The following is an 11,131-nucleotide window of genomic DNA, read 5'->3' on the forward strand; positions in this document are numbered from 1 at the left end:
CACAGAGTCAACACTACACCAGCTCCGTTATGATAAAACGGGATCTCACAGTGCCCAGAAAAGTAGCTATAGCAAGGGCCTGGCCCAAATGCTCACCTTTCATTTATACATTCATGAAACCAAGGGTTTACATGTTTCAGGAAACACACAACCCTTCAGTGTCGCTGGTCTACCATTATGCCACATGTCTTTCTCTTTTGCCAGGTGAATTCTGACAGACCTTGTGTGACAGTATGTATTCTCAGTTGCAGCAAAAACACATTTTATGGAATTTGTTTTGTAAAGGGGGTGCCAGAGAGTACTGTTTGAAAACCACTGCTACACCTGAACAGTAAATCACAAGAAAAAGAAGAGCAGGATGGAAAAAGGAGAAACGCAGCTGAGGGTGCTTGCTCCAGGGTCCTATGGCAGCGTCTCAGAGTAGACCTTTACCCTTGACCTTGTGGGCTGACAACACTGGGTCGCTTTCCCTTTTGGTGACCCTCAGAGGTGGCTGCTTTGGGGGAGATACGGGCATGGTAGCTTGGTGAAGCCTGGATTGTATGCCATTAATTTCAGGGGATTCTTATAATCTGGCAATCTAGAGGTGAATATGAGGAAAACAGCATTGAATCTACTTACTGAAAAGCTAGCACTAGTTTGGTATTAAAGGATCAGATTGGCAAGCTCCTGCCTTACCTTTGGAGAACTTTGTGGTATTATTACTCCATGTTCAGAATTGCCCAAGTGGTTCCATGGAGATTAGGCAAGTTTATTTATTCTTATGCACATTAATTTAGGAATTTGGCAACTTTCTTTCCTTTTTTCTTTTAAAGCAAATATCTAAAGCTGATCCCTTTAAAATAATGCAGAAGTCATTTTCCTTAAGTCTATTAGAATCTCAGGCAAATGTAAATCCTGAGCAGTTTTGAGAAATGGACCAGGAAGAGAAAGATGAGTAAAATCCAACAAATTTAATTTGGGTTTACCTTGTGCCTAATGCTTATATGTGGTAGGTCACAGCCCACCTGAATCAAATATTTGTTGCTATTGATGGAATTAACCTTCTAGTCTCTGGGGACAAAACAGACATGACCAATCCAGTCCTACTGATACTGACTGCAATTCTAGTGGGAGGGAAAACGATAAGTTTACAAATAAATACACCACATGCCAGATAGGGAGGAAACAGAGGGACGAGGTGAGGAGGGAGCTGGGAGTGCTAATTCATAACACGGATTTAGGGAAGGGTTTCTGATGAGCTGACTTTTGATCAGGGAACCACTGAGCCTGTGGCATCTGCGACAAGTGTATTCCAGGCTGCAGAATACCAAAGGCAAAGAAACTGAGGGGGCAGCGTGGTGGCATTACTCAAGGGCAGCAAGAAGATCATCGTGGCAAGGGGAACTGGTAGGTGATAAGATGGGTAGGGAAAGAGCAGCACAAGGATGTAGCAGGTAAAGCTGCCACCTGCCATGGGTCCTGGCTGCTCCTCCTCCAATCCAGCTCCCTGCTAATGGCCTGAGAAAAAGCAACAGAAGATGGCCCAAGTGTTTGGGTCCCTGCTACGCATGTGGGGAACTGGATGAAGTTCCTGACTTTGGCCTGGCTCAGTCCCGGCTGTTAGGGTCATCTGGGGAGTGAACGAGTGGATGGGAGATCTCTCTATCCCTTTGTCTCTGTAACTCTCTCAAATAAAGAAAATCTTAAAAGAGAAAGAGATGGGGAGCAAATCATGTTGGTCCTTAGAGACCACTGTAAGAACTTGGTACAACGGGGCTGGTGCTGTGGCACAGCAGGTTAAAGCCCTGGCCTGAAGAGCTGGCATCCCTTATGGGTGCTGGTTGTAGTCCTGGCTGCTCCTCTTCTGATCCATCTCTCTGCTGTGGCCTGGGATAACAGGGGAAGATGGCCCAAGTCCTTGGGCCCCTGCACCCCTGTGGGAGACCCAGAGGAAGCTCCTGGCTTTGGATCGGCGCAGCTCCGGCCATTGCGGCCATCTGGGGAGTGAACCAGCAGATGGAAGACCTCTTTCTCTGTCTCTACCTCTCTCTGTAACTCTGACTTTCAAATATATAAAATAAATCTTTTATCCTGAACAGGAGCAATCCACTGGGGAGTCTGAAGCCGAGGAGTGACACAATCAGGCTTACTGTGCAGGAACATGGCAGCAGGGAGGGTGGGTAGGAGGCTGCTTGATAACCCAGGTGAGAGCTGATAGCGGTCTGGGCCACGGTACTAGTGGTGGTGGTGATGAGAAGAGGTCAGACTCTTGTACTTTGAAGACCGAATTGACAAGATTCGCTATTAGACTGAATGTGGAATGTGAAAGACAGGGGTCCAAGATGACTCCTGGGGATTCCCCACCTGACACCAGCAGAAAGACTGCTTCCAGGAGAGGACTCATTTTATGAACATTTAATTATGTGAAACATAGAGAGACTGATCTTACATCGGTTGGCTCACAATGCAAATGCCTAAAACAGCAAGATTTGGGCCAGGCCAGAGGCAGGAGCTCAGTCCAAGTGTGTCCTGTGAGTGGTATACAGACTTGAGTACTTGAAGCCCTCCAGGATGTGATTAGCAGGAAGCTGGAACTGGGAGTGGAGCTGGAATGCAAATTCGGGCACCTTGCTATGGGAGGCAGGCATCCCAAGTGGTGTCTTGACCACTGTGCCAAATGCTCCGCCTTGGGAATAATTTCTATGTGAGAATTGCCGTTGGGCTCATGAGGAGCAGGAGTGATGGCATAAGGAGGCAGGATATGCACAGAACAGAGATCTGTTTGTTAAATTATGAAGTGTTGGGGGGAAATAAAACCTATGTATTTGTTCACCCTCCCTTTCAAAGTTAGAATTAGCCTGGCCAAATAAATGTAAAGGAAGTGATGTTTAGGCAGTAAAAAGGAGTTGCTATTTTACATAACAATCATATAGAACTGTGCATTAGAAGGTAAAATAGATGGAAAATACATTTAGCAATGAAGAGGGTTTAGGCAGAGCTGGTATAGATCTGGCTATACACACACACACACATTTACATAACTTATTATTATGTAAATTAGGGACTAAGTTATGTGCTACCAAACTTGATTACTGACCTTATTATGCTAACGGCTAGTGGGAATTTAATAATAAATAAGAGACAACTCCCGTGCTCAAGAGTTTACAGTCAGCAGAAAGAACGACATGTGTAAGCACAAAAATTCAGAGTTTATAGGGCACTATGGTAAATGGATGGCGTGGATAGCCCTTCCCAGTTTCCACAGCTTGTGTCCTGTCCCTCTTTGTAAATCCCTTCCGCTCTGACTCTGGGCTCATCTGTGTGACTTGTGTTGACCCACGGAATGCTAGTGAACGTGGGACAAACGGAGGCTTGAAAGCACATGATTTTTCTCCTGAGCTCGGCATGACTGGGTGTGTTCTCTTTCTCATCTTGCTCCTGTCATCAGAAGGTGCCTAGGCTAACCTCTGGAAGATGCATGAGAGACAAGTGGAGAGGACGCAGGGACACCCTGAGTGCGCTGACAGCCAGCTGCCTCCCAAACATGGGAGCAGTCAGCCGAGATGAGAATGCACACTGGCTACACACCCATCTTCACCTGGACAACTCTCCTTCTCTCCAGACCCTGCTCTGGGGTTGCTCCTGGAGAAAGTCATCCTGGTGTCCCAGGCTGGGGGCCGTGCTCCTACCCTGTGCTGCTGTGAGCATCCCAAGCTCAGATTCCAATGAAGTGTGTGTTTAGCATTACCTCTCCTGTGTGCAGAAACTTCTAGAAAGCAGGGACTGTGTTGTGTATTCTCTAAATTGTGAACATGGTATTTGGCACAAAATAGAATATACACACACACCTGTGAGCTTATTAAAACATTTCCTTACCAGAATGTCACAGAGTTCCAAGTCTAATCAAGAAGGAAGAAATTCCCAAGAAAATGGGGAAAGCTACATAGAAAAGGCAGAATCTGAGATGCACCTTAGTTTTAATGGGTGAAGAGTATTTGAGAGGGAGAACATTTCAAGAAGTAGCAGCCCTGAACAATGGCAAGGGGGTACCCTGGGGGTTGAAGCATCCAGATTTATGGTAGTGAAGGATCCATGAACAGGTGCAATCAGACAGGGTCATTTTGTGGGGCTTGCTAAGGTATCTGGCATCATGTTACAGAGGGGTGACAGTGACATCATGAAGTCTATCACTTCAAGGGTTACTTTGGAAGCCGGATGTAGGGGTCAGAAAATAGACTGGATATGCAGAATCATCTCTTGGTGATGTGAGAGTGGAAACATGTAAGAAGACTACATAGGGCATATTCATTAAATGTAAGAGTCATGAAATGGAAGATAATTGAAGCTTTTTTCTCCTTGAGTCTGGGAAAGAGGATCAGGCTAGAGAGCAAAGTTGAATCTGGACATATTGAAATGAGATGTGTATTCATGGAGACCCCTAGTAGGCAGTGAGAAATATAGAGCTGAAACTGAGGTCAGGACTGGCACATTTGTACATCACTGCTTAGAGAGAAAATGCAGAGGAACAGGGCCCAGGGAGATGAGAAGCCAAGATAGTTCCATGCATAATACCTTTACTTCCAGAACAAGATGACAAAGTGGAGCTTGCAAGGAAAACAGTGGTAGGAAAAACTAGAGTCAGGAGGAAGCAGTGGTTAGTGCAAAGGAGTTTTTTAGAATGGGATGTGGCATGAGTTCCAGGTAGAAAGAGAAGCTGATGGGATGAGGGGGGATGGTGGATTTGGCCACGAAGCGGATGTTGCTCAGGATGGGTGTTTGGTGTAGTGGTTAAGATGACATTTGGGGTACCCACATCCCATCTTGGAATGTCCATGTTTGAGTCCTGGCTCTACTCCCAATTCCAACTCCTGCCTAACATGCACCCGGAGAGTCAGCAGGTAATGGCTCAAGCAATTGAGTCCCTGCTACCCACATGGGAGATGTGGATTGAGTTCCAGTCTCCTGGCTTTCACCTGGCCCAGCCCTGGCTGTCGTGGGCATTTGAGGCAAGAACCAGTAGATGGGAGATTTCTTTCTGTGTCTCCAGTACATTAAAAAATTTTACAAAGATGTCAGTGTCTTTGAGAAATGAATCTTTAGGTATATAGTTAACAGACTTTGAAGCCAAATTTCAAGGATTTGGGATAAATGAGGAAGCAGAGGCAGAGAATATAGATTCTAAGAGATTCATAGAGGAGGAGAGCTTAAGTAGTAGCTGAAGTTGAGTGGAGACATTTGTAGGATTTGGACATGTGTGTAGATAAATGGGAAGTGAAGGTGAGACTCTAAAGCTCCCAGGGATCAGGGCCACCTCCTCAGTGCCATCATCCTATAGGGGCGCATGTTCGAGACCCAGCTGCTCCACTTCCCATCCAGCTCTCTGCTACGGCCTGGGAAAGCAGCGGAAGATAGCCCAAGTCCTTGGGACCCTGCACCCATGTGGGAGAATGGGAAGAAGTTCCTAGCTTTGGATCAGCCCAATTCCTGCCATTGAGGCCATTTGGGGAGTTAGCCAGCAGATGGAAGACCTCTGACCTCTGTTTCTGTTTTTGCCTCTCTGTAACTTTGCCTTTCAAATAAATCAAATAAATTTTTTTTTTAAATCAAGCTCCCAGGGATGCTGAGAGAAGGTAGAAGTGAGAGCATGGAAGAAAGGGGTTTGCTTTTAGGAGGCAGAACTGCACTTTTTCTCCAAGTTGGGAAGTAGGTAGGAACATTTATCTTTTACCATCTCATGGAGGCCCCATGGTGTCACAGGTCCATATTTGGACTGTAGTCAAAAGGGATCACACTAGATGATCAACCACTTGACATGGCTTGGCAACTGACATTTTAAAATTTTTTATCTTAGAGGTGAAAATCATTTACCATCAATGTGAGGATACTTCAATAACCTACTTGTTTATATGGCCAAGAAATGTTAAACTACTAAGAAATAAGGCCCCAAGCTGATGTCCATAGTTTTCTGAAGGATGCGAAACCAGGCAGATGATATCTATGAAATGCTTGTTTCAGCTTTTCTTCTGTCTCCAAAATGTGGAGGTAAAAGGAATGAGTAGTACTTTTAGCGTAATGCAGACACAATCTTTCTGTGCTCTTTGGGCTTTATTTGGCATTAGTACTTCATAAAATAGAAGAACATTTCCCAGCTGGTTTAAAAAATAGACCCACTATGGATATAAATATTTACTTGCTCATGTAATTGTCTGTGGTAAATGCAAACACATGGAACTATTTGTGCTAAGATGGTAGAAATTTACAGAAAATTTTAAAAGTGGATCCATCACATTTCTCTTCAATGTAGATGTTTTTACAATAAGCAAAAGAATCTCCAGAACTGTTCTTTGAACCAAGTCTTTATGTAAGGATCAGCTGAAAAGGGATTTCATACACGGCTCTGTCGGTTTGGTTTCAGATAGCTCCCGAGCGGTAAGTATGCCTTAGGGAAGTCGCACTACAGTATTCGGGTGTCCTATTATTACTTTGACAGGAGATTGCCAAGATGTGGATGCAAGAAGTTAAGGCCAACAGGGCGCTTGCAGGTGGCCAGACGTTCTTGGGGTGCTTGCACGTCCTCTGGGCAGGAAGTGCACGGCCATCCCCGCCTCCTCCCGTCCTCTTCTCTTTTGCCCCTGCACAGACTGCGGCTGCTGTTCCACAAGGACCGGCCAGAGCCCCAGCTGCTCCTCAGAACCCACTTTGATCCCTGCCGGGACAAGTGACCCCGCTCTCTCGGGTCATGTCTCGCTTTGAGGGTGTCCAGTTCACGGCGCCGTCTGGACAAAGCGGAAACGTGTCCTTGCACTCACGGTCCCGGTCCTCACGGGTTCCAACGCACCCCATTGAAGAGGAGGCCTTACAAGTCAGAGCTTTGAAAGCATTTTCTTTTGAATGGTTTGTGCTTTACAAACGCCTTTACTCCTGGAGCGCCAATAAAGAACTGAAGAAGAGAGGGCTTCTTGGATGAGGAAATACCTTGATGCCTAAAGCAGATGACACAAGTAACCTGTCCCGCTACATACTGCGACTTCATCTGTTTAACTTCAAATCCTTTGTAGAATCAGCAAAGTTAGGAGAGAAGGGAGAAAGACGTGGGTTTATTTTGTGTGTGTGTGCCCACGCTTCACTGTCTTCAAAACACATGAAGGTATGGAAATTCTTCCCAGGGCATCTGCAATTCCTAGTAAAAAATCTCAAGGAAATCTACTTTTTATTTGAATGTTTATTTTATTTGAAATGCAGAGATTCAGAGGGACAAAGACAGATAACTCCCATCCATAGGTTTACCCCCAAATGCTTTCAACAGCTGGGGCGAGGCCAGGCCAAAGCCAGGACTGGGGAACTCCGTCTGGATCTCCCAGGTGGGGGCAGGGACCCAAGTATTTAGACCATCCATCTGCTGCCTTCCCAGGCACATCAGCATGAGGCTGGATCAGAAGCTGAAGAACTGAGACGCTAACTGGCACTCCAACATGGGACGCAGGCATCTGCACAGCCCACTGCCCCACAATGCCTGCTCCAGGAGGTGGGTGTCTTAACAGGCTTTGTTTTTTGTTTTTTTTTTTTTTTTTTTAGAAAACTTTTATTTAATAAATATAAATTTTGAAAGTACAACTTTTGGATTATAGCAGTTTTTTCCCCTATAACCACCCTCCCACTTGCAAACCATCCCATCTCCTACTCCCTCTTTCATCCCATTCTTCATCAAGATTCATCTTTAATTATCTTTATATACAGAAGATCAACTTAGTATATGCTAAGTAAATATTTCAACAGTTTGCACTCACACAGACACACAAAGTATAAAGTACTGTTTGAAGACTATTTTTACCGTTAATTGTCATAGCACAACACATTAAGGACAGAGGTCCCACATGGGGAGAAAGTGCACAGTGACTCCTTTAACTGCTGAGATAAATGATCACCCTGGAAATCTACTTTTTAATAGAAAGACAGTACTCATGAAGCTAAGGAGGACAGAAATTCTACTTTCTGGGGAATTCTGAGGGACAGACTTCTTAATGGGGTGTCACTTAGGTGTCGAAAGAAAAATTGGTGCATCACTCAAACATATTGTATCCACTACTCTTTTCTGTGCTTTTTTTTTTTTTAAGTTTATTTATTTGAAAGTTACAGAGAGAGGTAGAGACATAGAGAGAAAGGTCTTTCATCTGCTGGTTTACTTCCCAAATGGCCTCAATGGTCGGAGTTGGGCTGATCTGAAGCCAGGAGCCAGGAACTTCCCCTGGGTCTCCCACAATGGTGCAGGGGCCCAAGGATTTTGGACTTCCTCTGCTGCTTTCCAAGGTGCAGTAACAGAGAGCTCGATCGGAGGTGGGGCAGACGGGACCTGAACCGGCGCCCATATGGGATGCCGGCGCTACAGGACAGGGCTTTAGCTCACTGCGGCACAATGTCAGCCCCTTTTGTACCTCTTTTGAAGAGCCAATTCTGACGCTAAAGGAGGGACTTCCCATTTTTCTCTGAAGGCTCCCAGCCCTAGGCCTCTGTTTCCACCAGTTCTTATGGGCCCTGTTACTCCTGCAGACAACTGTGGCCATTAAGCCCTTTCTCCCCATGTCCAGGTACATGGAGGTGAGACCTCGGTCACGATCCACGCCTTCAGATACTGTGACAGAGTATGATCACCAATAAGCTAATCCTGATCGCTTCTTTTCAGTCATCAAGTTCTGATGGCTTTGGGGGTATGCATTCTTGGTATTTTGACTTTTTTGTGTGTGTTGAACTATGTATACCCACATCCACACCTATCTGAGAGTTTATTACTCCATTAGATACGTGAATGATTCTTGGACACCCTTGGATAGAGCTCCAGCTCTTTAGCATGCCTGCAATCCTGTTTGCCCTCTTCTTTGGCTGATCCTTTCTCTCTTTATGGGTGCCGCTCAGCACCCATCATCTCCAGGAAGTGTCTGAGGTCCCAGAATGTACACAGGACATTTCATTTCTGTTCCCATATCACTTAAAATAGAATCATTCATGGATTCCACAAATATTTATTGAGCACTTATACTTATTAAAGTAACTCTATGAGCTTCACCACGTCAGGGCTTTCTGCTATAAAATAGACCTTGATAAATATTTGTTCAATTAAATATAGATTTAGTTTTAGGAAAAGGTTTATTTGGTTACTCATGAATGAAATTGCTTTTGGAGAGGCAAAGTGATGTGACAAAAGAACAAAGACCCCACTGGCATTACAATAACTTCAGAATAACTTATTATAGCTGGTGGTCAAGAGCCCGTATTTCAGTCAAACAGGCCAAGTTATGACGCTGGCTCCTGTGTTGGCTGGCTTAGTGCCATCTGGTCCAATAGCCACTCTTGTGTCTCACAACTAAGATAGAGATCGTAACACTGGCTGGATTCCAAGGTTATTGAGAGGATTAAATGAGGAAAGTCCAAGAGTGTGCTGTAAATTTCGCAGTGCCATACATATTTATTCAGATTATTAGCCTCAACTTCACCATCCATTGAGCTTCTCAAACTTTAGTGTACATAGAAATCACCTGGGGACCTTGTTTCAAATGCAATTCCTGATGTGGTGGGGCTGGGGTGGAGCCCGAGATTCCGCATTGCTAACTAATATCATCAGGAATGCTAATGCCATGGCCCACAGACTTCACTTTGGTCTCGGCTAGAGTGTGGTTCTCAGATCTTTCAGTTCATCACAGTCTCCTGGCAGGCTTGTTAAAACATGATTGCTGGGCCCTGCACCTGCAGCTCCTGCTGTCAGGGGTGGGAGTGGGGCTGAGAACGTGCCTTGCCAGCAAACTCCCAGGTGATGCTAATGTTGCGGATCTGGGAACCACTGATCTAGAAAACACAAGATTTGTTTTACTTGGAGAGTAAATTACATTGCTGTACTACAGGAAACAGGAATTGGAGGCTTAAGACTTGGACTCTGACTCAGATTTTAGTTCTGGTGCCTAAACACATTTAATATAATTATTTTTAATTACCTTATTTCAGAGGCAAAGAGAGAAAGGGAGTTAGACAGAGACAGCCAGCCAGTTTCCCTTTGCTGGCTCAGTCCCCAAGTGCCTACAATGGCTGGGACTGAGCCAGGCTCTCAATCCAGGTCTCCCACTGAGGTGGCAAGGACCCAGCTGATGTGGGCAATGCATATATTAATTTACACTCCAGGTTCTTGTCTCCTGCAGAGGTAAAAACACTATGCAGAGGCTAGTATTGTATGCAAATAGGAACAGAATGTATTTAATAGTGAGGGAATAAACACACATTTACATGTAAGTGTGGGCTGCCTCCCCACACTGAGAAATTCCCAACAGGAGTGGGCCAAACAGTTGCCCATAAACGAGAGAGAGGAAAAAAAAACCCTTGAAAACAGTACCTCTGAGTGAGCACAGGAGCGATCCGTCCAAGACCAGTCTAGTGGAAAGAGAAAAGGAGAGCTGCACTTCCAACCGGATCCATGGCAGAAGGAGTTCTCCCGCCTTCCACCTCTTTTTGTAAGGAAGGGGGTGGCACCCTAATGGGATAAACAACCAGGGTGGGGTCTGAGCATGTGCCCTGGGCCTGGATTTGACAGGTGCCTCCTGGGAAGGTGGGCATACCAACCGGCAGTTAAAGAGATAGCATCACTTTCAGGGATGTAAGAGTTCCAGCTTGCCTAAGCTTTAACTAACTACCTAGTTACACCATGTCACACCTACTTGAGCCATCACCTGCTGCGTGCCAGGGTGTGCATTAGCAGGAAGCTGGTATCAGGAGTGGAGCTGGGACTCTAACCCAAGCACTTGGATCCGGGACTTGAGCATGCTAAATTGCCTCTTAACTGCTTGGCCGAATGCCTGCTCCTAATTACCATTTTTAACAATAATGGGCTCTACTGTGTTCTTATGGGCTTTGCTTGGTCTGCAACAGCTGCAGTCACAATCTAACCCTTATCTGGGACTCCTGGCAAGGATTACCCTGACAGTCAATGAGATTTTGGCTCTTGAACAGGTAATTTTATCAGTTGAAGGCAAAGAAGAGAGGGAAAATATTTTGGTAAGGTTCTCATTAAGCATATTGAACACTGGCCCATATTTTGATAGCTTTTGCCATAAGAAATAAGCACCCTAGAATAATTCTCTTCATGGACCACGTGTTGGTACATTTCTGG

The sequence above is a fragment of the Lepus europaeus genome, chromosome 1 (genome assembly GCF_033115175.1).
Source record: "Lepus europaeus isolate LE1 chromosome 1, mLepTim1.pri, whole genome shotgun sequence".
Classification (NCBI taxonomy): domain Eukaryota; kingdom Metazoa; phylum Chordata; class Mammalia; order Lagomorpha; family Leporidae; genus Lepus; species Lepus europaeus.